This window comes from Mastomys coucha, unplaced genomic scaffold, assembly GCF_008632895.1.
Source record: "Mastomys coucha isolate ucsf_1 unplaced genomic scaffold, UCSF_Mcou_1 pScaffold15, whole genome shotgun sequence".
In the NCBI taxonomy this organism is placed as follows: domain Eukaryota; kingdom Metazoa; phylum Chordata; class Mammalia; order Rodentia; family Muridae; genus Mastomys; species Mastomys coucha.
The window spans coordinates 48,022,696-48,048,192 of NW_022196897.1; positions in this window are offsets into that span (position 1 = coordinate 48,022,696).

The window sequence follows — 25,497 nt, forward strand, 5'->3', positions numbered from 1 at the left end:
TCTAGGAGATAAAATGTGAAATTAGGATGAAGCAAATTATTGAAAACTACAAATAAGAAAACCTTAACATCAGAAAGATCATATGCACATATGTACATTAGGAATAGACCAGCATTAGGAATAACAGAATTCTTATCAAGTATGGGGCAAATCAGAAAACAAAAGAAAAGTACCTTTAATGTGCTGAAAGAAACCTTTCACCTAGAATTTTTTAACCAGTCAAAATGAGGAATAGGAAAAAAAGAGACAGATACACTGTTTTTGTTGGAATATGAAATGCCCCTATAAATTGATATAGTTGAGCACTTGATCCCCAGCTGATGGTTCTGTTTGGGAAGAACCTTTAAGAGGTAGATCTTGCTGGAGGAAGTGAGTCACTGGGGATGCACTTTAAGTTTTTGTAGTCCAGGCCCACTTCCTGCTCTCTTTGGAGGACCTCTTTGGAGGACCAAGCACTTTCCTGCTGCTGCCAGCATGCTCCCCTGCCTGGTGCCTGGTCTTCCCCACCTCAATGGTCTCTATCCTCCTGGAACTGTAAGCCCAAACAAGCTATTTCTTAACTTGCTTTTATCAAGGTAATTTATAACAGTAAAAGTAAAGAAATTCATGCAGGACCTGGTGCTGAGAAAGGGCTCCATTGCTGTGCTCAACCTGACTGTTCAAGCCTGCTTTTAGGCCTTTGTTTTGTGGAAGAAACATGGAGGATTTTGGAATTTTGGGCTAGAAAAACCATTGGATGCTGTAAGTAGAGATTAATGGGCCATACTACTGAGAACTTGGGAGAAGGTAAAACTGAGAGAGAAATGCAAACAATAATACCTGAAATTTCCAAGGAAACAGGGACCCTATTGCACTAGGGGCCATTCATGTGGTATTTTGTCAAAGAATCCAACTTCTTTCTGCCAGTGTCCTGAGAGACTTTGAGTCTGGATGAATTACAAAGTAGTCAACTAATTTATTTGGTGGGGAAAATTTCAATAGTGTAATATCTAGTCTGTGGAATCATTGCTTATTATCACATACTATACTTAAATGGGTCTCCAAAAAGAGCAATAGGTGGGGTAGAAAGAAGTTTTCAAAAATGTACAGTTTAGAGAGGAAATAGGCAACCAAGGTTACACTAAAGCAGGTGCTGAAAAAGGAGCCTCTAATTACCAAGGAGATTGATGCCATTAAGGAGAAGCTCCCACTCTGCAATGGAACAATAGGAAAAGTGTCCTGAGGGGACGATCCCGCCCACCAACAGTTCCAGTGAAATGAAAGAGCTTAAGGTGTTTTCATGCTCTTGGGAAGTTTTCAGCCTATAGAAGATGCTGCAACTGTGGTCCAAGGAGGCCAGGCTCCATCCTGAGCAAACAGCAAACTTAGTAGCTTCATCTGTTTCCTACAGGTTTTGGAGGGATGACAGAGCCAAGATTGAAGAAGTTGGTGGATTGTTCTTTTATGTTTTTAGAGAGCCCCTGAGACAAGGCAACACATGGTAGGGTTTGAGTACCTGCAAGGAGATCCTGAGAGGACCCTCATGAAATTTATGAAGCTGTAGTCTGGGCTATAATGGAGCCTTCGGATTGTTGGAGATGTCAGAGTGAGAGGATGACTACCAAGAAGGATACTGGAAGTTTGCAAATGGCTGAAATAACGAAAGAAAGATGACAGAAATCAACAAGTAGATGATGTTAATTTAAAGTCAATTATAAAGTTGGTTCAAGCTGGGCAGTGGTGGTGCACACCTTTAACCCCAGCACTTGGAAGGCAGAAGCAGGGGGATTTCTGAATTTGAGGCCAGTCTGGTCTACAGAGTGAGTTCCAGGACAGCCAGGCTACACAGAGAAACCCTGTCTCAAAAAAACCAAAACCATATGAAATCTAAAGACACAGATAAAAGTAAAAAACAAAAGAAAAAACAGGGGTAAGTTGTAACATCTTGTACCATGTGCTGTGGAACACTTTCCTCTGAGTATAACAGCTATTGCCATTTTCATCAGACATCACCAAGATCTCTGGCCTGTTGATATTCCCTCTTAGAGGGTGGAGGTATGGAGGGTTATTAGCTCCTCACCTGAGACTTCAACCTATGCTTCTTTGCTAACTGTATATAATTCTGTCCCAGTCACCAATGGTCTCAGGTAGGGCTAGAGTATTCGGTATATAAGGTTAACCATGGAGACAATTTCAGGCTGCCATCCACCATGTGCTGAGATTGTGTGTGTGCGTGTATGTGTGTGCATGAGTGTGTGTGTGTATGTGTGACTGCCAGCAGCCACGTGAACTGTTTTTCTGAAAGGAAAGTTGGGTCTTGGAGTGAGGGATGGGACAATAAGAGAAATAAGGAGACCAAGACAAAGTTTCTGATCAAGGTCTGATGTTTACTTAGAAGTCTCAGTATATAAAGGGAAGGGGACCCATCCCCCTCAATGCCAGGATATCATTGCCTCATTAGCATATTGTTGCTAGTCAGAAACTTGTCAGGCAGGTAGACTCAGTAAAGCAGTAGGTGGTGGCTCCTTGTAGGAAACTTCAGGAGAGGTAGGACAATAGAGTTCTCTTATCTCAGGAAAACTCCACCCTAGGTAGGCTAGCAAGGTGTTGGGGGGAAGGGTACAGATGTGACTGATGTAGCTGATTTGGGGTCACTCATATTCCTGTGACTAATCCCTTAGCCATGCTCCTATAAACAATCCCCAAGTACTCACTGGTTCAATAAACTTTGCCGGGGTGGGGTGATTATTTTGTTCTGTCATTGGCATTATGTTTGTTCAATAGCCTCAGGAAAAATCCATACAACATCAGTTGTCTCAATTTGAGTTTTAATGCTGTGAAGAGACACCATGACCAAGGCAACTGTTACAAAGGACAAAATATAATTGGTGCTGGCTTACAGGTTCAGAGTTTCAGTCCATTTTCATCACGGCAGAAAGATAGTAGTGTCCAGGCACTCATGGTGCTAGAGGAGTTGAGAGTTTTACATCTTGTTCCAAAGGCAAGCAAGAGAAAACTGGCTTCCAGGCAGCTAGGAGGACAGTCTCTCAAAGACCACCCCCACAGTGACACACCTCCTCCAAGTAGGCCACACCTCCTAATAGTGCTACTGCCTGGGCCAAGCATATTCGAACCACATAAACACTAAGTAAAAAGGCTATTGGTGCACAGTAGCACTAGTCTATAACCCAGCACTCAGAAGAATGCTACAGGAAGATTACAATCTTGAGGCTAGCCTCAGCAATAAATCCAGATCTTGTGTCAGGAAAGCAAAAGCAAAATAGAAATAACATCTAAACCAGATTGCAGGGTACATTTTATTATAAAAAGTACTGATCGTGTGCTGGCTACTTTTTATGTCCACTGGACACAAGCTGAGAGGGAGAAACCTCGACTGAGAAGATGCCTCCTTAAGATCAGGCTGTAGGCAATCGTGTAGGCATTTCCTTAATTAGTGATTGACTTGGAGGGCCCAGATCCTTGGGGAAGTGTTACCTGAGCTGGTGCTCCTGGGTTCTATCAGAAAGCTGGCTAAGGAAGCCATGCGGAGCAAGCCCATAAGCAGCATCCTTCCGTGGCCTTGGCATCAGCTCCTGCCTCCAGTTTCTGCCCTGCTTGAGTTGCTGCTCTGACTTCTTCAGTGAACTGTAATATGGAAGTATAAGCAAAATAAGTAAGCATGCATTATGCCTGATGAAAACACTTGCAACAAACTTCATCAATATGATAAAGAGCAATTATCCCCCTAAAACCAACACAGATAATAAACCCCAACTCTTACATCTGAAATCACAATCACTGATCAAAGATGAAAGCTTTCCCCTTCAAATCAAGAACAAAGGAAGTAGACTGGAGATGTGGCTCATCATTTAAGAACACTTGGTGTTCTCCTCCAGGGCACACGCCCTCTCACCCTCTCACAAACCCACATGTAGGGACACACATACCTACACAGAATTAATGACCATGTTTCTGGCTTGGAAGAGTTTAGTCTTATGAAGTCAAGTTTTAAGTGGAGTTAAATTATCTGTAATTCCTTCATGACATCAACTAAAATTCCATTACATTTATAAAATTGATAAGTTAATTCTAAAACATCTGTGGAAATAAGATCTTAGAATGACTAACATGACTTTGAACAATAAAACTGTAGGAATCACACATCCTGCTTTAATACTTAGTATAAAGTAATAGTCATTAGGTAGTGCAATATTGGTATATAGGGAAGCAAGAAGACTAATGAACCAGATGGACATATAACTGGGAGATGTTTGGCTGTGGTGTCAGAATGGCCTTTCCAATGAGTGATAGATATGTGAAAGAGAAGTTCAACCCTTGCCTTACATTGTCTACAAATATTGAAATAGACTACTGATAGAAATATAAAAGTGAAATTATTTAACTATTAAAAATATAAGAAAGTTTAATGTCTGTTAGATAAGACACCCAAAGCATAAGCTATAAGCTCACAAATTATTACACTGACTTTTATTAAAATTGAAAAGAAATAAAACCTGAAGCTCAGCTTGTTACTACACATATATAATCTCAACATCCAGGATGCTGAGGCAGTAGGATTGTGAATTTGAGGCCAGCCTGGGATGAATAGTAAGACTCTGTCTCAAAACACAAACCTAATCTTCCAGCTACCTATCCCAATGTCCCAGTGGTCACACAGGACAAGCATATATGTTGGCCTCACAACATGGTAGTCTGCTACAGCATGTGTGCTGGATTGATTCTAAGAGGCTGGACTCTTGTAAAATGGGGTGACCTGAGAACTAAGGGGACAGTAATGTGAAGCTCTGGACAACTGCAGAGATGACTACTTGGAGGAAAACTTTCTTGTCTTTTGAGGAATTTTCATTTTTTTAACCTAAATAAATTATTGAATAAATAAAAAACAGTAAATAAAATACTAGACTCATTTGTTCTTTAAAAGACTGTTAAGAAAATGAATAGAAAGCCAAGGAAATATGTATAAAATCTCTGTGTTGTGTGTGTGTGTGTGTTCTCTCTGATTTCCTGCCTCTCTGTCTGTCTGTCTGTCCCTCTCCCTCTCCCCTTCACCTTCCCTCCCTCTCTGTGTATATGTGTATGTTCTCTCTGGTTCCCTGCCTGCCTGTCTGTCCAGCTCTCTGTGTGTGTGTTTGTCTGCGCGCACACACGCGCATGTGTATGTGTGTTTTGTCTGTCTCTGTCTTTATGTCTTTGTATGTATGCATGCATGCATGGGTGTGTGCGTGCATTTATGTGTGTGTTGCTGGGCATTGAATTCAAATCTACTGTAGTGTATATGTGTGTGTTCTACCTCTGAACTACCCTTATTCCTGACACTGTACTTTAACTGGAATATATAAGATTATTTAAACACGATAACATTAAATTTCTAGATATGCTGAACATCCCTAATCTGAGAACCTAAAATCTGAATTGCTCTTAAATCTGAAGCTGTTGAGCAACAAGATGGTGTCACAAATGGAAAAGTCCTTACATGATCTATTGTAACAGGTGACTTTCAAAACAGGGGTACTTTAAAAACCACAGTATAAAATAGCTTTCCAGCTATGCATGTAAGATGTCTGTTAAACCCGTCCCTGAAATAGATCATTATGTGTAAACAAATATTCCAAAGTCTGAAACTGGTGATACTGCTTGTCTCAGAAATTACAGATAAGACTGTAAGTATGTGAAAAAGACACTGTCAAAAATGTAGAAGTGGCACGGGTAATGATACCCAACACTGACTATGACAAGGAGAAAAGACAAGCTAAAACTTCAGTTACCAGCTCGTAACCTCTAAAGCAAGTGCAGTTCAAAGCTGATGATATTTTGTACTGGTGATGACGTGGTGTAAATGAGGATGTGTGAGGGATGCTCACACACTGTTAGAGGGCTTAAAAAATGGCACATTCACTTCAGAAAATGATGGCAGCTTCTTATAGCACTAAAAATAGATACCATACCACTCACTAATCTCATAGTTCTTTTAGTTGTTTATACAAGAGAATGAAAATATACCTTTATATAAATATCTATATTTAATCATTCATAGTGTTTTTTTCATAATAGCCTTAAACAGGACAGGATAATATGTGCCCCCCCCCAACAAGTAAGTGGGCAAAAGAAAAGATTGGCTTATCATGCTGTGTTAATCAGGTTCTCTAGAAGAATAGAAGTGATGGAATGAATCTATTATGTATATTAAAAGGACACTTATTAGAGTAGCTTACAAGCTGTGCCTAGCTAGTCCAAAAATGGCTGACTCCCAATACTGTCATGCCCAGCAATAGATTATTACTCTCTAAGAAAAAAGAATTAAAGGTTGGTATACACATTGGCATGAAAGATACTCATGAGCTCTTGCTAAAAGAAGAAGCCGTTTAGAAGAGTATATATTCTATGATTCCTTTAAACCAAGTTCTGAAAGTGGAGTGCTATAGTAACTGAACAGCAGTGGGTGGTTGTCAGGGCTTAAAAATGGAAACAGGGTTTGGATATAGAGGGAAAGGAGGGATCCTCGTGGTTCATAGAGATACTCTATGCCTGCTGTGGTAGGGACTGCATGAGTATATGCATTGGTCAAAAATCAATCAGATTTTTATATCAATTAAACTTCCATAAAGGTGATTTAAAAGCTGCTACGGTTAGTAATTTTTCCACTCATGAAACTGATAGAACCTCTTAAAATTTGGCAATGCAATGCAAGAGTAAAGCCTTGAAGAGACAGGTGTTCATGGAGGCTGTGGGTATGAGATCAGATTCATACAGGTGACTATTTGCTTTTATCAGTCAAAGTCACAAATGCATACAGTCATAGTCTCAGCTATTTTATTTCTTGTAAATTACTCTATTCAACAGAAAAAATAGAAGACTATATTTATACATTGTACTTTTCCAGTGTAAACTAGGGAAGCTAAGTAGTGACTTAAAAATAAAAGGATAAAATGAAGAATTAACAAAGTCTACATAATACAAACGCAGATGTCACAGGAAAAATATCTAGAGAAAAAAGAAATGTTTCTGAAGGGGAAAAAAAAGACCATGGTGCTAAATAAGGATTTGGAGGGAGCTAATTATGATGCAAATTGATTAGACATTTAATTAATGTTCTTAAATCTTTTAGACATGCATGAAAGATGAACAAATGATGTCTATAAAGGAAGTTATGAACATCTTGAAAACACACTCATTAAAATGTATTAAAAACATTCAACTCAGCTTCACTAGCTACAGATGACATTATTAAGATAATTACCATCTTTATTCAAGAAATACTCACTGTAGGCTGGGTATTCACTGAAACTATAGAATGTTACTGAAACTATAGGATGTTCCAGTAAAACCTTTCTTCAGAAAGTTAAGAATTCTTTATTTACTTAATTTATTTTTTGAGATGACAGTCTCATGAAGCTGCCCAGATAGGTCAGCAACACCTTATCTCAAGCAATCCTCCTGTCTTAGCCTTCTGAGTAAACTGGTCTACAGGTATAGTCCAGTACACCTGTCTAGAAAGGTACAATTTCATTTTTGAGCAACAAGATCCAAACTCATTTTTAAATATGTAAAAATTTTAAACATATATATATATATATATATATATATATATATATATATATATATATATATAAGCTGGATTATGGCAAAGGATACCTGCAGGCTTTGGGGAGGAGCTGGTCAGAAACGTGAGACCTAGTAATGTAGGAATGAAATGGGTGGGGGTATTTTCCAGGGGAAGGAACATCTTTGGGGGGGGGTGGAGAAAGAAGAGGGAGTAGCATGCTCAGAGAAAAAGGCTTCAGATGAGAGGCATGGAAGATGGAGCTGGGTGAATGAGGAGGCATTAATATGGAGACCTTGAGCACTAGCTTGCATACCTCAACTTGGATGTCATGGGAAGCTTTGAGCAGGGATGAGCTCCCCCTGTTACCTCCCCACACACTCAGTGGAATTTCACAGTCCATCTGCAGCGACCACTAGGATGGATTGAGGGAGTGAGTGATTGCAGGCAGAGACCAGTTAAAAAATGGCTGTTATAAATGAGCTGTGAAGTGACAGCCAGGGTTCTAGACAAGGACAAGGCTGTGAAAAAAAAAAAAAAAAAGGCAAGAAGGCAACAAAGCATAGCTACACAATAGAATACTACACAAAACCCTGTAAGCATGGTGGTGGATCAGACACATATGATGATGGACGGAGGGAGGGAGGGAGTGAAGCAGAGAAGGAGATGAGGAGGAGGGAGGGAAGGAAAGACTCAGAGATGGCTCTGGGTCTGAGATCGTCACACAGACAGAATGACAGCAGTGTTAGCGGAAATGAGGCAGTCAAGAAGGCTCACTGGTGTAGAGGAGGAATCTTTTCTGTGAATCTTAAATACTGTGTTGGAGCCTAGCATTGAGTATTAAGTAAAAATGTTGAGGGAATACTTAGGAAGGAAGTCAAATACTGACCACTTAAAGAAGTACAACATCAGCTTCCCCCACCTACTAGTCTTTCCTCAGATACATAGTCAGCTTGTAGAGCTGTGTTTTAGGGCCTGCTTTTTGTAACAGTCCAGGAAGTAGGTCAGTACTACCTACTTTGTAGGTAAGAATCTTTTTTGTAGCCACAGAAACCAACCCTCCGCTTACTGCCTATGGGAACAGTTGACTACCTAAAGATCCTATCTCTGTAGATCTTCCTTTGGCTTGCCCTCTGTTGCCTATAACCAAGTCTATTGGCCAGCTTTCCTTCCTTCAATTGAACCTTCACTTCAATATTTATCCTTTCAGTCTCTCTAATGGTATTTTAAAATTATCCAAGTCTGATCCCTTTCTCTCTCTCTCTCTTTTCTCTCTCCTTTGTGACTAAGATGCTCTCTATATAGCTGTATGATACTTATAGTAAGTCAGAGGGAAGGTTGACCTTTTATCATATTATTTAGGATCAATCTATCTGTCTGTCTGTCTGTCTGTACACACACATATGTGAATGACAACCTTCATAGGAAACTGAGAAACAATGTTCTAGCATCTCAGAAATAAAAAAGCCTCATCTAGAACCCCACATGATAACCCAACCACCAGACACATGCCATGTTGTACCAAAAACACTGAGGACTTTTCTGCTGAATGTCATGGTCTTTGTTGCTTCCTGATGCCCCATAGATGGTTGCTGTCCCTTTCCTTGCCTGTATTCCAGTCTTCGTCTCATGGCCCTTGCAGTTCTCATGCTTTCTAATGTAGACCATTTGAAAGAAAAACATCGCAATACCCAGTGATTCCAGGTGAGGAGATTCTAACTTTGCCTGAGGGTGCTGTATTACTTACTCTTCAGTCAAGGGGCTCAGTGGATGACTTTGGGAGTTGTTTTCTACTGGGGGACCTCCTGGTGCAGACTCCTTTCCCGTTCGCTCTGGACAACTGATTGTGCCAGGAGCGCTCTTGCTTCTACATTCCCGGGGTGCTTTCACTTGCTAGAGTGTTCCTTTTATCCCCTTCGGTTTAACTGCCATGCAAAACCCTCTGTTGAGCTTTTAATTAGCAAGTTATCCCAGTCTCAAAACTGGAAACCCCGGGCTCTTTCGGCATATATTAAACAAGCTAAAGTATGAAATTAAAGAAAACAGAGTTTTAGCCAACAGAAACAAGCGACTCATTTCCTTGTGAAAACACACTGGGTTTATGTTACTCTGGCAACAGTATTCCAGAATAGCGTCCCTCCTCTCCCGGTTTGGAGACTTTCTGTGTTTCTGTTACAGTCTGTGTTCCACGGTGACCTAATGTTGAACCAAGTCTCTTGGTGACTCATGAGGCACAAGAGCACTGGATTTTCTTTGAGCTAGCTCATCCCCTGTCCCTTTGACCAAAGGAAGGAAAGTTTACTTTGTACAATTGTAAAAGGATACAAGGAACTCTTGGCCAGGGCTACTCTGGGGCAGAAGTGTGGTCCTGCTGTTACTCTCAAAACACCACCATCCGTTCTAATGTGTTTGAATTCCAAATGCCTGTTTTTCTAAAGACAGCTGATTAAATCATAACGTACAACCTGTGTGTGAACCACATGGGGAAATGAAGATTTAGAGATTCACTGCGAAGGACTCCAGATGTTTCTCGGGACTCTCATCATGGGCAGGAACTTCACGGTGCTTGGGGTCAAATTTTCGACCCAAACCACTCCAAATCTCTACAGCAAAAAATATGTTGTGCAAAGCGCTTGCCCTAGCTCTCCTCGGCGAGGTTTACAGTGCTCTGAGGCTCTTAAGAGGAAGTGAAGAGAGTCTTCAATTTATCAAGCACTCGTTGCTTGGGATTTTAAGTTTCCAGACATTTTGTGAACAGCTTTAGGCTTTGGTTGGATAGTCAGGAAAGCAGGTAACCATCAGGACGAGCTGACTAAGAGGGACTGGTATATGAAGAGTTTTAGTTTCTCCCCAGTTGCTACCAACTGTCTGCAAAGGAGAATTCCAGCTTTGCTCAATTACGTTTCCCTCCCCATAAACTGTCTTTCCAGTTCTCCTGGATTTATAGAGAAAGAACATAATAAACAAACTAGGATTAGATTGGACAGTTGGGAGCACGATGAAGGATGATTTAGTGACCATATATCCTGTATATCTTACTCCTATACGATGTCAATTTATGAAAAGAAATGCCAGGGAAGAAAAATTGAAAATATTAGAGAAAGAATTCAAGTTGAGATAGAACAGGTTGATTATTTTGTTGTTTTTTTTTTCTTTGAAACTTAGGGAGAAAGCTGCAGTGGTGTTTATTATATAATAGAAACAGATGGGAGGGAGACAAAGAAGACACTTGTCCTTTTCAAGACAGGGTTTCTCTATGGAGCTCTGGCTGACCTGGAACCTGCTTTGTAGATGAGGCTGGCCTCAAACTCAGAGACTGGCCTGCCTCTGTCTCCAGAGTACAGGAATTAAAGGTGTGCACCATCACCACCTGGCAATGCAGAAGGTTTTAAGGAGAACTGGAGGTTCAGGTCCTCATCATTAGAATAGAAACATAAGCACAGGCCTTCACCTCTGAAACAAAACCTGTCTGCAAGGATTATGTAATCTTAACTGTGATGCTGTTCTAACAATGTACTTATAAGACCATGACATTGTAAAGGACCCCTAATGTTGCTATTAACGATAGCACATGCCTGCAATTGCAGGTGGATACTAAAGAATTAGGAATTCAAGGTGATTCATGGGTACAAAGAGAATTCAAGGCCAGTCTGGCTTATATGAAACAGTGTCTAAGTAAGTAAATAAATATCAATTACATGTGACCCTGCCTGGATCAATCCATCTATCCATCCATCCACCCATCAATTGATTCATTGATTGATCGATCCATCCACCCATCCATCCATCCATCCATCCATCAAAACAAATATAGCATGACAGAACTATGAAGTTATTCTTACTGAATTAGTAGTCTCAACTTTTGGGGAATGTTTGTCAGAAATTCTTCTCTCTCTCTCTCTCTCTCTCTCTCTTTTTTTTTTTTTTTTTTTTTTTTTTTTTTTTTTTTTTACATTTCTTTTGTGTAGCCAAACAGCAAAATAGAAAGCAAAAGACAATTTAGGTCAGCGCTGTTGTGTGAAGTGGCCCTGGTGAGAAGAACCTTTCTCTCTAGTGCAAACAAATGAACAGCACCGGGGAAAACATTCACTTCTAATCAGTCTATTCTGAGTTTTCACATTTTGTTTCTTTTTAAATAAATAAATGTATTTGCATTTTAAACTGCAAGTTATGTTTTTCTCCAAATATCAACTCTGTGGGGGGTATTTTAAAAAGTAGTTCATGTATTATGTGTTGGACTTGTGAGAGTAAAAAGAGTAAAATTACAAATCCCCCATAGGAATACTAATACAGATTTTCTTATTTGAAGTGAACAGTAACCTGAAGCGATTGCAAAATGGTTTCCATTTATTCAGCAAGAGATGGAGAAGGCTCAGCTCTCTGCATGGAGTGATTAAGTAGCTCTCCCAAGTTGTGGACCGTGATTCTTTAACCGTTAATGGGCCACATCTGCAAATATCTGTGTGACAATTTGCAGATATTTCAAACTTACTAGGTAAAATGTTGAACATATGGCCACAAGAAACATACCTTGATAGACATTGGCTGGGGCCATGATCACTGGCCTTTATGTAGGCATTTTGTATGTATCATGTGTATCAGTGATGGGATGCAGCATTGTTATTCGAAAAGGATAAAGGAAAACTGTCAGATTCTCCAGCTCTTTTCTGCATAAATATTAAGTTTCCTTAGAAATTGTGCTTTTGCAAACTTAGAAGAAAATTCTTGTAGTTTTTATTCCATAAAAAAAATTGTAGGAGAATAAACTCTGGGGCAAGCTCCAAAATCATAGAGATCAAAAAAGCCTTTATTAGTTAAAATATTCAAACTGTATCTAATAAATACTTACAGCATAAGAGTTATTAATTTAGCTACATTGAGTAGTTCAGGGCTGTTAGGTATACCTGATAGGTATTCTGTGACTAATCTTCAGAACTCCTTTCATCTTGTAAAGTTGAAATTTTGTATCCATTAAGCATCTACATACCCCCCCCCTCTGCCGCCACCTCCCACTTCTAGCTCTTGGTAAGAACTTTTCAACCTTCTGGATACTCAATACATGCAAAATTGTGGAATTGGTCTTTTTGTGACTTACTTTTTCACCTAGCATAACATCCTTAGAGTTTGTGCATGTTTACCAAGTACAAAATGTATTCCTTATACTGAATTGTATTCTTTTCCTTTTATATTGCTTCATCCATCTATGGATACCTAGGTAGCTTCCATCTTTTGGCCATATTAATTAATGTGCTATGGGGTTACAAGTGTGTGTTCAAGACTCTATTCTCAAACCTTTTGAGTACACACTCATAAGTGCAGCTACTAGCTCATAATATAATTCTGTTACTGAACTTCAACATGTCACCATATTATTTTCCATATTGGCTGTGGGAAAATTTGCCATCTTCACCAGGCGTAATAGCTTCAATTTCCCTACATCCTCTTTAGCACTTTTTAGTATCTGTTTCTTTGATACTAGCCGTTCTAATTGTTGTGAGGTGGCCCTTGGTTAATTCAACTAAGTCCAAATACTGACAATTTTAATCAGAGTAAAATATAAGAGATATAGATGTGTGAAATTTCTATAATGAAGCCCCTTGTATGCTAACTTAAAGGTTCACTTAAAATAATTAGAAAGCAAGGATCTTGGCTGTTACACACATAGAAAAACTTTCAACTCAGATCTTTTTTTTTTTTTTTTTTGCTATCTTTGCTCAGTTTTTCTATTCTTTTTTTTTTTTTACCTTTTCTGAACCTTTTTGCTCTTTAAAATTATTTATTACTTATTATATATTCTTCCCTCATATATTATATCCTGACTGCAATTTCCCCTCCCTCTCTTTCCCCCAGCCTCTCCCCTGCCTCTCCTCTCTCCCCTGGATTCACCTCCACTCTACCTTCCCTCAGAAAAGAGCAGACCTCCCAGGGACATAATCAAACATGACATAACAAGCTACAACAAGACTAGGCACATACTGTCACATCAAGGCTGGAAAAGGCAGCCCAGTAGGAAGACAAGGGTCTCACAAGTAGACAAGAGTCAGACATAGCCCAACTCCCACCATTAGGATTTCCACAAGAGCACCAAGCTACTCAGCCATAACATATATGCAGAGGACCTCGGCCAAACCTAGGTCTCCTTGATCTCTGCAAGTTCCCATGAATCCCTGTCAGTTGATGCTATGGGCTGTGTTCTCATGGTATGTGCCCAACTCCTCATGTTTCTCCAACCCTTCCTCCCCATCCTCTGGAGAACTCCCCAAGCCTAATGTTTGGCAGTGGTACTCTGCATCTGCTCCCATCAGTTGCTGGATGAAGTCTCTCTGTTCTCTTTGATACTGATCTGCTAGGCTCTGGTCCCAGAACACTATGCAGGCAGCACAAATTTTAGGTTGAAGGTTTTTAAGGCTGGGTTGGTGTTTCAGTCCCTCCATTTGAGGCCTTTCCTGGTTATAGAATACTGCCAGTTCAGGCTCCGTATCTTCTACTACTAGGAGTCTTTGCTAGGGCTACTCTCATAAATCCCATGGTGTTTCTATTGCCCCTTGCCCACAAAATGCTCTTTAATTTGAGTTATTTCTCCCAGTATCCCCGCCCTACCACCTGATCCCTTGTGCTCCCAACCTGCCAGCCCCCAATCCACCCTTGAAATCTATTCTATTTCCCCTTCCACAGTGACCCACTTCCTCCACCAAGACTACACCTACTCCACCAAGGCCACACCTGTTAATAGCACCACTCCTTGTGCCAAACATATTCAAACCACCACACCTTCCTTGTTGCTCAGCCTCTCTGGGTCTGTGGACTGTAGCATGATTGTCTTTTTACTTTACATGTAATAATATCCTCTTATACATGAGTACATGTCATGTTTGTCTTTTTTGGGTTGGGTTACCTCACTCAGGATGATTTTTTTTCTAGTTCCATCCATTCAACTGTAAGTTTCATGATGTCATTATTTTTAACGGCTGAGTAATATTCAATTGTGTAAATGAACCACATTTTCTTTATCCATTCTTCAGCTGAGGGAAATCTCAGTTGTTTCCAGTTTCTAGCTACTATGAATAAAGCTATGAACATAGCTAAACAAGCGTCCCTCATATGGAAAAGTAAAAAGTTAGGATAACTAAAACAATCATGTACAATAAAATAACTTATGGAGGTATTACCATCCCTGATTTCAAGCTGTACTGAGGAGCTATAGTAATAAAAAACTTTATGGTTGGCATTTGGAATTGTAGACCTAGATGCAAATTCATGTATCTATGGACACCTGACTTTTGATAAAGCCAGAAATATACAGTGGAAAAACGAAAGTTTCTTCAACAAGTGGTGCTGGTTTAACTGGATATCTGTATGTAGAAAAATGCAAATAGATCTATATCTATTTCCTGACACAAAACTCAAGTCCAAGTGGATCAAAGACCTCAACATAAATACAATGAACTTGGAAAGAAAGGGGGAATCGTCCTGAATGCATTGGCACCAAAGACAACTTCTTGAATAGCCAGTAAGATCAACAATTAATAAATGGGGCCTCATGAAACTAAAAACCTTCTATAAGGCAAAAGACACTTTCAATAGGGCAAAGCAGTGGTATATAGAATGCAAAAAGATTTGTACCAACTCCACATGTGATAGAGGACAATATCCAAAATTTATAAAGAACTCAAGAAACTAGACATCAATAAACCAAGTAATCCAACTAAAAAATGGGGTACAGATATAAGCAGAATTCTCAACAGAGGGATCTCAAAGGTCTGAGAAACAGTTAAAGACATGTGCAACATCCTTAGCAATCAGGGGACTGCAAATCAAAACAACTCTGAGATTCCATCTTAGAATGGACAGGATCAAAAGCAGAAGTGGGAGCTAATGCTGGTGAGGATGGGGAGCCATCCTCCATTGCTGGTGGGAGTACAGACATTATGGAAATCAATAGATCAAAAACTTCACAGGTGTAGATTTTCTGCCTCAGATAGAAAGCACAGTCTAGCAGCAGATGTCTTGGCCCCTGGTTCTTATAGTCTTTCTACCACCTCTCCTGTGATTTCTCCCTGAGTCTCAGGTATAGGGGTTACATTATAGATACACCAGTTAGCAATAGACACTTCATAGCTTTTTGTTTCTGCATTTTGACCAGTTGTAGATTTCTGTATTAGTTTCTGTCTGTAGTACAAAGAAAACTTTTTTGATGAGAGGTGAGAGATAAATGTATCTGTGGCTACAAGGATCATATTTAGAATACAGTTAGAAGCTATATTAGTTAAGGAAAATGGCAATAGCTATTTCTCCTCTAGGACCTATGAGCTCTATGGTCATGAGTAGATTTATAGTGCTAGGCATGAATTTTTTTCTATAGAGCAAACCTTACATACAATTGAGTAGCTGTTGGTTATCCTCAAGATAAAAGTGCCAATATGGAACCATTGGGGATATCTTGTAGCTGATCATGGTTATAGTTACAGAAACTTTACACTGGGCAGGACTATTGATTTCTTTTCTTTCTTGGCAGTATGCACAGTGCCTTCTGCTATAATGAGGGCTAATCCTTAGAGTGGAGGTTTCTAGGTAATTTCCAGGTAGAAGTGTGTAGTGTCTTCAGGCATAGGCTCTGCCTTTAAAAAGACCTGGATAAATGAAGGAGCTAGAGAAAGGACCAAAGGAGCTGAAGGGTTTGCAGCCCCTTAGGACGAACAACAATATGAACTAACTAGTACCCTCAGAGCTCCCAGAGTCTCAACCACCAGCCAAAGACTATACATGGTGGGACTGATTGTTCTGTCAGCACGTGTATAGTAGAAGATTGCATCAATGGGAGGAGTGGCCCTTGGCCCTGTGAAGGTTCTGTGCCTCAGTGTAAGGGAATGCCAGGGTCAATAAGTGGGAGAGGGTGGGGTGGCAAGCAGGGGAACAGGGGAGGCAACAGGGGTTTGTTCTTGTTTTTTGGGGGGTTTTTTGGTCTGTTTTTTGTTGTTGTTGTTGTTTTGTTTTGTTTTGTTTTGTTTTTGAGGGGAAACTGGGAAAGGAGAAATCATATGACATATAAATAAAGAAAATATCTAATAAAAAAAATACAGAAAAAAAACTGAAAAAAAAAAAAAGACCTGGATAATGGAAATGCCAGTTGACACGAACTTTCAAAAGGAGCCATAGCATCACAAGACAGCACCACTAGCTAGAGATCACTGATTCAAACATACGAACCTCTGGGGAGACATTTAAATGTAAACCAAAATACCAGGCCTTAGTTAATTCCAGCTATAACTTCCTTGGCCCCTCCTTGGGACTAGGAGTCCAAACGTAGAGATGTAGAACCACCATCTTCTGAAGGTGACTCAGGAGAGAAGCCTGAGGCCTGCATGGCACTTGGGCAGCATTATCCAAGGACCACCATGGTATGAAGCACACCAAAGGAGATCTGAAAGTAGAGACGTGGGTTGTAAGAGGCCATATCTACTCAGCCTTGTTTTTTTGGCTCCTGGGGGTAGAACATAGTTAGAAGAGGATCTGAGTCCTTGATAACTCAAAAACCAGAGTAGGCAGCCTCCTGCCTGCACGACAGGGTAGCACTAAGTGGGCCGAGGACATGAGCAGAGCTGCTCTCTACCTGTGTCCCCTCTCTTGGCACTATTTTACAGCCTAGAGCACATTGCTCCTTCTTGTTGTGTTTTTCAAATTCTCCCCCATCTCTTTTTCCTCTTGCCCCTTTTGTCTTTCCCATTTTTTCCTTTCGCTTCTTTTTAAAAATTTGGATCGCTTTTCTAGGTTTATGCAGCTTCTTATTTTACAGTGCACAGCCTATCCCTCTCTGCCCACGGCTAATGGTGCTGAGATTGTTAAACGGTGTGGTTTGGCTGGAGTGATGTCATTGCCTTTTGCTCTCTGCACTCTGATGCCACATTCCTGTGGGTCAAAGCTGGAGCCAGAGCCTGCACACCACGCTTCTCACTTCTGCATTCGTAGTTCCAGACTTTACGAACCACACTTTATAATACAAGAGTCGTTTTATTGCACGGCAACAGAAGATGGCTTGCCCCGTTGACCATCCACTGTGCAGGAACTACATTTATTAGAACTGTTATTGCTTGGAAAGGGTTTGTGGAAAGGTTGAGTCAAAATCGCCGCATCTTGTGAGGGACCTTTGCCCGTTTCGGTTTTGCTTCATTTTAATTTGAGGACTTTCTCGGATGCTTTATCAATTTGTGTTCCAAAGAGTCCTAGTTAGCTTCTCTGTTGCTGTGACAAAGAAAACATCGACTGGAAGGAAGCAACTTGGGGCAACTGGAAGGGTTTATTTCATCTTACAGGTTACAGAGCATCGTGGAAGGAAGACCAGGCAGGGATTAAAGGAAGGAACTTGACACAGAAACTTTACCGGCTTGCTTTCAGGCTCTTAATGTAGTTCTGACCCACCTACCTAGGAGTGGGCCTTCCTATATCAGCTATCAGTCCAGAGAATGTCCCATTGATATGCCTACAGACATTTCTTCAGTTGAGGCTATGCCTTTCCAGGTGTACCAACTTGACAACTGATGCTAGTCACTACAGAAACCAATGTGACAATATTAATTTACTCCCCATTCTGGGTCACTTTTTCCTTTCAGACTTTCTCTTTGGCTCAAAAAGATGATGCAGTCTTCTATTGAATAGCACATTCCCTGTTCCTCAATTAAAAGTAGCTGTAGATTCTATGGAACTTAGACACCTTCCCGATCCAGATGTGCCGTGCTGAGTGGTAATCAACTACCTTTGGCTTATATGCCAATCAACTACCTTTCCCATCATAGCTCTGCTCACTTTCATCTCTAGGAGAGATCTAAGCTCTAACTACTAATATATTTCTTTACAGAAATGGACAACTAAAATGCAAGAAAGACATAATCATGATAAAGACTCATGAATATTAATTGTGCCGAGAACAAAAGACACCTTCACTTTAACTTTACCAAGGTTGATGCCTCACTCTTTTTATGCATATGTCAAGATGCTCCCACTATACCATAAATGTACAAGATTAATGATACCACAAAGTAAAACTAAAATGTATTTAAAAATAGATCTTTCAACTCCTAATCCCCGAAGGTATAATTTGAGTGTTGAGAAGTGAGGAACAGAAGGTTTGGACCATTACAAAACGTTTCAGTTTTTCTGACATGCTAGCTCTATAAATTTTTGCATGTTGAGGAGTTGGGAAAGATACAAGTTTCATAAAGAATATACATTGTTGCTTTCAGTTCCTAGCATGTAAAACTTGAAAGACCACAAAGAAAAAAGGATCAATACATTTCTTCAGTTCAAGATCTCATCTACTGATATGCATATAACTAAAGGAAAAATGATTTACTTTTTCCATAACAAAATTGTCCTAAACAATGTTTTTCAATGTTTCTCACAATATGTATGTTATATAAGCAACACAAATATTTGGTATAAAATTTCAAACTATATAAAAAAGTTAAAATGAAAAATTAAGAGTTCCTCTGGGAAATATGACATGTATTCTTATGGCAAAAAATTACTGAACAAATGAGTAGGAGAAAGAAGGAGAGAAAAGAAACTCTAATTTCCTTTCCACCCCCTTCTTTCCTGTTAAAGCATGTTTTGTATTTCTTAAAAAAGATAGTATAGGTATATTTTTTGCACAAAATTTGTTTTCCTTTTAAATATATTCATTTGGAAACTGACTTCATGTTATGTTTTAATCACTATTTTATAGAATTGCAGATTGCAGTTGTCAGCTAAATATCATTTTATTGTATTTTAACTTGGCCATATTGTTCCCTGAATTTTCTAAATTTTCCAACCACGTCTATGTTTAAAGTTTAAAGTTGTGTTTTGCATTTATATCTATTTTTTTTAGGCAGATGCAATTATGGATTCAAAATATTTTGAAGTTTCACACCATTCTTATTGTCATTCTTTCACACATAACTGTTGTTTTGGGAATGTTGCAGGCTCTTACCCTTGTCACTTGCATTCTGAATAGTGTGTCATTTCTATAGTGGCCTGGTCTGTTGTTTTGTGACACAGTAGAGCATGGTGGGAGCATGTGGCTAAGCAAAGCCACTTACCTCATGACTGTGGGGTTAATTAGTCAAAGAAAGACTACAATCTCACAATTCTATGTAAAGGACACCTCCAATGACCTAAAGTCCTCCCCTCATGTCCCACTTCTCAAAGTTTCCATCATTTCCAAGAAATTCTATATTGGGGACCAAGCCTTCAAAACACAGGTCTTTGTGGGGCATTGAATATCTAATTAATGGTTCTGGGAAATTGTTCCCATGGGTGTAGCCGGGTAGACCATTCACTGGGTTGTGTTTAGTTGACTGTGGAGATGGGCTGGAAGAAACATCATGATACCTTTGCCATCTTTGTTGCCTATGTGTCCTGTCACACATGTCTCTCTACTCATTGGTCTTCATTTAACTGAGTTCTCCTGCAGTCAGGCATGTGGCATTTGCAGAGAAGGGGAGGCGGAGGTGTCTAGCCATGTTCTGCCGACTCCCAGAAGAAGCTGTGTTCTGTTAGCCAATGAAAGTTTTAAGATCTAGTCTACGTTTGGTTTTGCTGAAAAGTGTGACAAATTGTCACTGCAAAAATTGCAGGATAGAAGATACTGTCCTATGATTTGTGAGGCAATCCATTGTAAGCCTATAGTCCAAAGATAGTTTCAATTCTAGAAACCCTCCTTTCTTTAATTTATTGTTATTTCCTGTCCCACAATCTAGAATTTCCTCTTAAATATGTATTAAAACTACTGAATGAGTCTTCTCTGTCTTTTCTTCCATGTTGTTTTATTTTTGATTAGATTTCTTTGATGTTTCCCTTAAATCCACTATTGAACTTTTATGTTTTTGACATCGAAACTTCTGAGTTCTTTGGTGTTTTTTGGTTGCATGTTTCTTCATAATGTGCATTTGTTTTCTTTAAACTTGAGAACTACTTCCTGGTGCCCTAACCATCACTGCTTCTTTGTCCTTCATTGTTTTATATCTTTATCCAGTGATGATGACGAGGGGGCACCAGACAAACATGTTTAGCATACTTGACTGACCTGAATTTCCTCTACAGCTTGCTAAGCCCATTGAACCAATGAGTTCCTCCTCATCATGGAGGGCCTGAGTGTGAATATGCTCAGTGAGAAGCTCCCTTGAAGAAGTAAGGCCATGGCAAGCAGGCCAGCTGGCCTGGTTCACACTGATCCTGTTTCACACTAAGGAGGGATGCTTTCACTGTAGAGTGCCTTCCCTCCTCACTGACTAGCCCTGTCCTTTGCTAGGCACCTGGCTCTTTAGATCTTAGTTCTTTGCTTTTGATTCTGGAGGTAAGTGTTAGGACTGTCTTAGAGAAGGGAGGATGGGATTAAAAAGGACTGTACTTAAAAATTACAGTGTACATAATCCATATCATCATGATTTTTGTTTTTCTTACTATCTAGTTCCTCCAACTACAGAGCCTTCTATCTTTTCTGTTGTTAAAGAAAATGACTCCTGCTCCTCTCTTAGCCTTCTAAATGCCCTTTTTGCATGCTTTCTTCCCATCATCTATAGAAAGCCTGGTTTCCTGATATGTGTCCCTTTCCATCAAAATGCTATTTCACATTTATTCCTTTTGTGTACTTTCATTTTAGATGAATTTTTATTTATATATAGGTATGTGTTTATGTGCCACATGTATCTGGGTGCCCATAGAGACCAGAAGAGGGCAAACAATTTCCTGGATCTAGAGTTTCAGGTAGTTGTAAGCTGGCCGATAGGCTGATAGCTGAAATGGGTTTTCTGGAAATGCAGGATGTTCTTTTACCACTGAACCAACTCCATTCTCCCTCTTGTACCTTCTCACTGCCCTTTCTTTGAGATGTGCTTAGTGTTTCATACTGAGATGGAGGCATCCTACGTAATGGTTACTTGATATTACACAGTCTGCATAAACTGCAATTTATTTAAATAACCCTGTGTTTCCTAGCAGCTAGATTGTTTCCATTGTTTGGTTGTTACTCTTTGAAATGTGTAAGGAGAAGTAATATATTATCTTTAATTGTCTGGATGAGTTGGTAGTCTAGTGAAATTGTTTCACATAAGTAATTTGTGAGCCTGACTTGGTAACATGTGTTGTTAGCCCAAACTTGGGGAGCTGAGGCAGGAAAATCATCACAAATTCAAAACTAGTTCTGGGATACACAGTGAGATCCTATCTCCAAGAAAAAAAATGTATTAATGTGCTTTCTGTTGCTATGATAAAACACTGAACACAATTAATGGGAGAAAATGATTTGTTTGGCTTATAGATACCAATCACAGTTCATTACTGAGGTAAATCAAGGAACTCATGGGAGGAATCTGGGGGATGGAATGGAAACAGAGACCATGGAGAAAAGCTGCTTGCTGCCCTGCATTCCGTGATTCACTCAGCCTGATTCCTTTAATTAGAAAAAGGGTCCCCAAAGGCCTTAGAAAGGTGTGGATAAGTCAGCGACTTTACCAAAATTCTAAGATCTAAATATCTGCTTTGGCCAAAAGTGTGTTTTTAAGACTTAATCTGCCTCTTGCTATGTCTTCAGTGGTCTCAAAAAGAGCTTCAGCCATCCCTGGTCTCACATATGTATCAAATAACTCCAAGGACAGAGAGAGAGAAGATGTCTTCCTTTCTCTGAAGGGAATTTTTCTCTCCTAGTCTCTATTTGTAGTGGTTTGGATAGATACTGAACCAGTTATGGGAGGAAAACCACCAGGATTAGATAGAAATGGGGTGGGGGGAAAGAGTGGATGTTAGAGAGACCTCCTCAGTTTCTTAAGGTTCTTCTCCTCCATCTCTGATGCCCACATATAACAGAAAATTACAAATTAAATATTTATTTCACGTTCTCTTTCTGAGCCTAGGCTGCTTTATTTCCTTAGTTGGATTATCACCATTAAAGTGGCTATTTTAAAGTGGCTTGGGAGAAGCCTCAGCACAAAACAAAACAAACCACTTGTCAAGGTGCATGAGGATGGGAGTTCAAGTTTCTAGCATCTATGTAAATATCAGGTGGGCATGGCAGTCTACTTATAAGTCTAGCACTTGGACAGTAGAGACAAGTCATAGCCAGGACAACCAGCCAAGCCCAATTAGTTAGTGAGCTATAGGTTCATTTAAAAGACCCTGCTTTAAAGAGAGAAAAGAAGACACCCAGGATCAGCCTTTAGGCTGCACGCACACACACACAAATTCACACTCACACAAACTCACACTCACACACACAAAGTCACCCACACAAACACACATGCATTCACACACACACACACACACACACAAACTCACACTCATTCACCCACATACATGACACATCACATACACATATAGACAAATTCACACACACAAATTCACATACACACAAACTTACACACATACACACAAATTCACACATACTCACAAACTCACACCCACATTCACACACACAGTCATAAATACACACACATATACACACAAACTCATATACAACCAAACTCACACGCATCCTCACCCACATATATCCTACACCCTCACCACATACAAATACTCACAAACACACAAATCAGTGCCCACAATATTATGAACATACACGGAGAAATTATTTTCTCTACATACTTTACACTTTTAACTTCACCCTTCACCCTTTGTGCATGTCCTCAGCTGTCCTGGGTGCTACCAGGACAATTCCATGTCTCTTAGCACATCTTTTCTATGCACTTCCAGTATGCTATCTAGGAGAGAGTATAGAAATTTCAAATCTCTAAATTATACCCAAAAGCCTTCAAAAAAAGACCTGCTAATTGTAAGTGAAAGAGAAGTAAGTGCTTGTTTTATGCCATGTTTTATCTATACAGTATGCCAGCAAGCTTTTTGTCATTGTACGTTCTGTAAGGTAAAATTAGAATTATTAATCATATGACTTTCTTGAGCAGATAAAGGATGTTTTTAAGTAAATGTTTAATGAAGACATGTCCTGTGTCCATGTTCTAAGGCCTTGTCTAGCTGATGCTCTCTACGTTGCATGTGCACACAGATGGTGAATCTGAGTGTCCTAGGCTGAGTCTAAAGTACTGCTACATACTTATTGCTGAAAAGAACTCATGAAAGTATTCAGATTTTCAGTTTCTCACATAGACTGATAGGGTTTTGCATCTCTGAAAAGTCTGGCATTTTTTTTATTTGTTTGTTAGTTTTTTGCTATTTAGATAGTTTTGTATGCCTATGCTTTCTGATGCATGCATGTGCATATGTGTGTGTGTTCTGGTATATGTGTGTGTGTGAGAGAGAGTATTTGTGGGTGGGTGTATGTACACGCATGCATCTAGATTGCCTTGCGAACATTTTCTTACAGTTTTATTACTACTTCTAGTGTCTTCCTCAGGCATAAATATAGTAATAGAATTATTTATTGCCTCCCCCTTCTCTTTGTCTGTCATTTTATATCTTGTCCACTTCTTCATAGCACACATCTTTCTTATACAGTTTAAAACTTACTAATACATTAGAATATTTTACTATTCTTAAATGTATTTTATAACTAGGACACTTGAACTTCCCCCCCCTCTGAGTACATGTATAATAAATATATTTACGAAGAGTTTCCATTGTCTGTAGCCCAATACAATTGTGGACGGAATAGGCAGACTTTACCAGATCCATGAACGTCTCAGCATATTGCTTATATAGACATATCTATGCGAGGAATTAAATGCAGTGTGGGCGACATGTGTTTAACATTGCACATTGCCTCAATTATGAGATTACTCTCAGAATGACTGAAAAATTAAACATTAGATAGCCACCAAGCTCTTGCAAACAATCATTCTCTACTTCTAACTGCCAGTATCAACATTTATAAATAAATGGGTTTCATGAATCACTTGTCGAGGTAATTGTGGGTGCATTGGCTGGAGCATTTGTGGAGAAACTACACCCAGTTGAACCTTTATGTTTTGATAGCAAGAACAACATAGAAGGCAGTTTTGAAATGTCTTGGTTGCTCTTCGGAAGCATGATGCACAGATGAACCCACACATTCTAAGCTTTTGAAGTGCACAGCCCATTTAATATATGGTGGCTACTTAAATGCTTCAAACTGTCAGGACATACTACACTGAATCAGCCTATTAGCCACCAAAACATGCAGTACTTATTGCATTAGATGCTACAACTGTATCTCCATGATTCTTCTTACAGAGTTATCCTCATATTATGCATAATGTTTCCATTTCAATGTAGCATTGTTTATTCATTCAACAAGTATTCATGGGGCCCAAAATCAAATCCAGCACTCTTCTCAACAATGAATAAGCTGTGACCCTTAGGAAGGTTACAATCATGAGGTGTTGGGCTTTTTGTGACAAAAATAACAATCCCTCCCTTCTGCCTCCCTTCCCTCCCTCCCTCCCTCCCTTCATTTTGTCCTTCCCTCTCTCCTTAATTTAACAAAATATGCATGACCATTTTAAGCATGTAAAGTACAGTTGAGTGGTGTTCACATTATTGCACAGTCAGCACCATCGTCCATCCAAATGTTCTCATCTTCCCAGCGTAAAACTCTACCTACTAAACAACAGGTGGGCTTTCTCCTGCTCAGAAAGGAGTAGGCTTTACTTTCTGTGAATCCGAGTATTCTAGTTCCTATGTAACGGAGTTATATAGTCTTTGTTCCCTAATGGTTGACTTATTCCACTCAGGGCCATGGACTTAAGATGTAGGATGTCCTTCCTTTTTAAGGCTGAGTAATGTATATGTATATTCTATATTTTATCCATTCCTCTGTCAGTTGTGTATCTGCTTCAGCTGTTTCCAAATCTTGGTGGCTGTGAATAACTTGGTGATTACCCAGTTACCTGGCTTTATGTATCTGTTTCAGACACTGTTTTCAACTCTTTTGAGTATAAACTTAGAGTAAACTTGTTATGTCAGACAGGAATTACATTTTTGACTTTTTTTTTTTT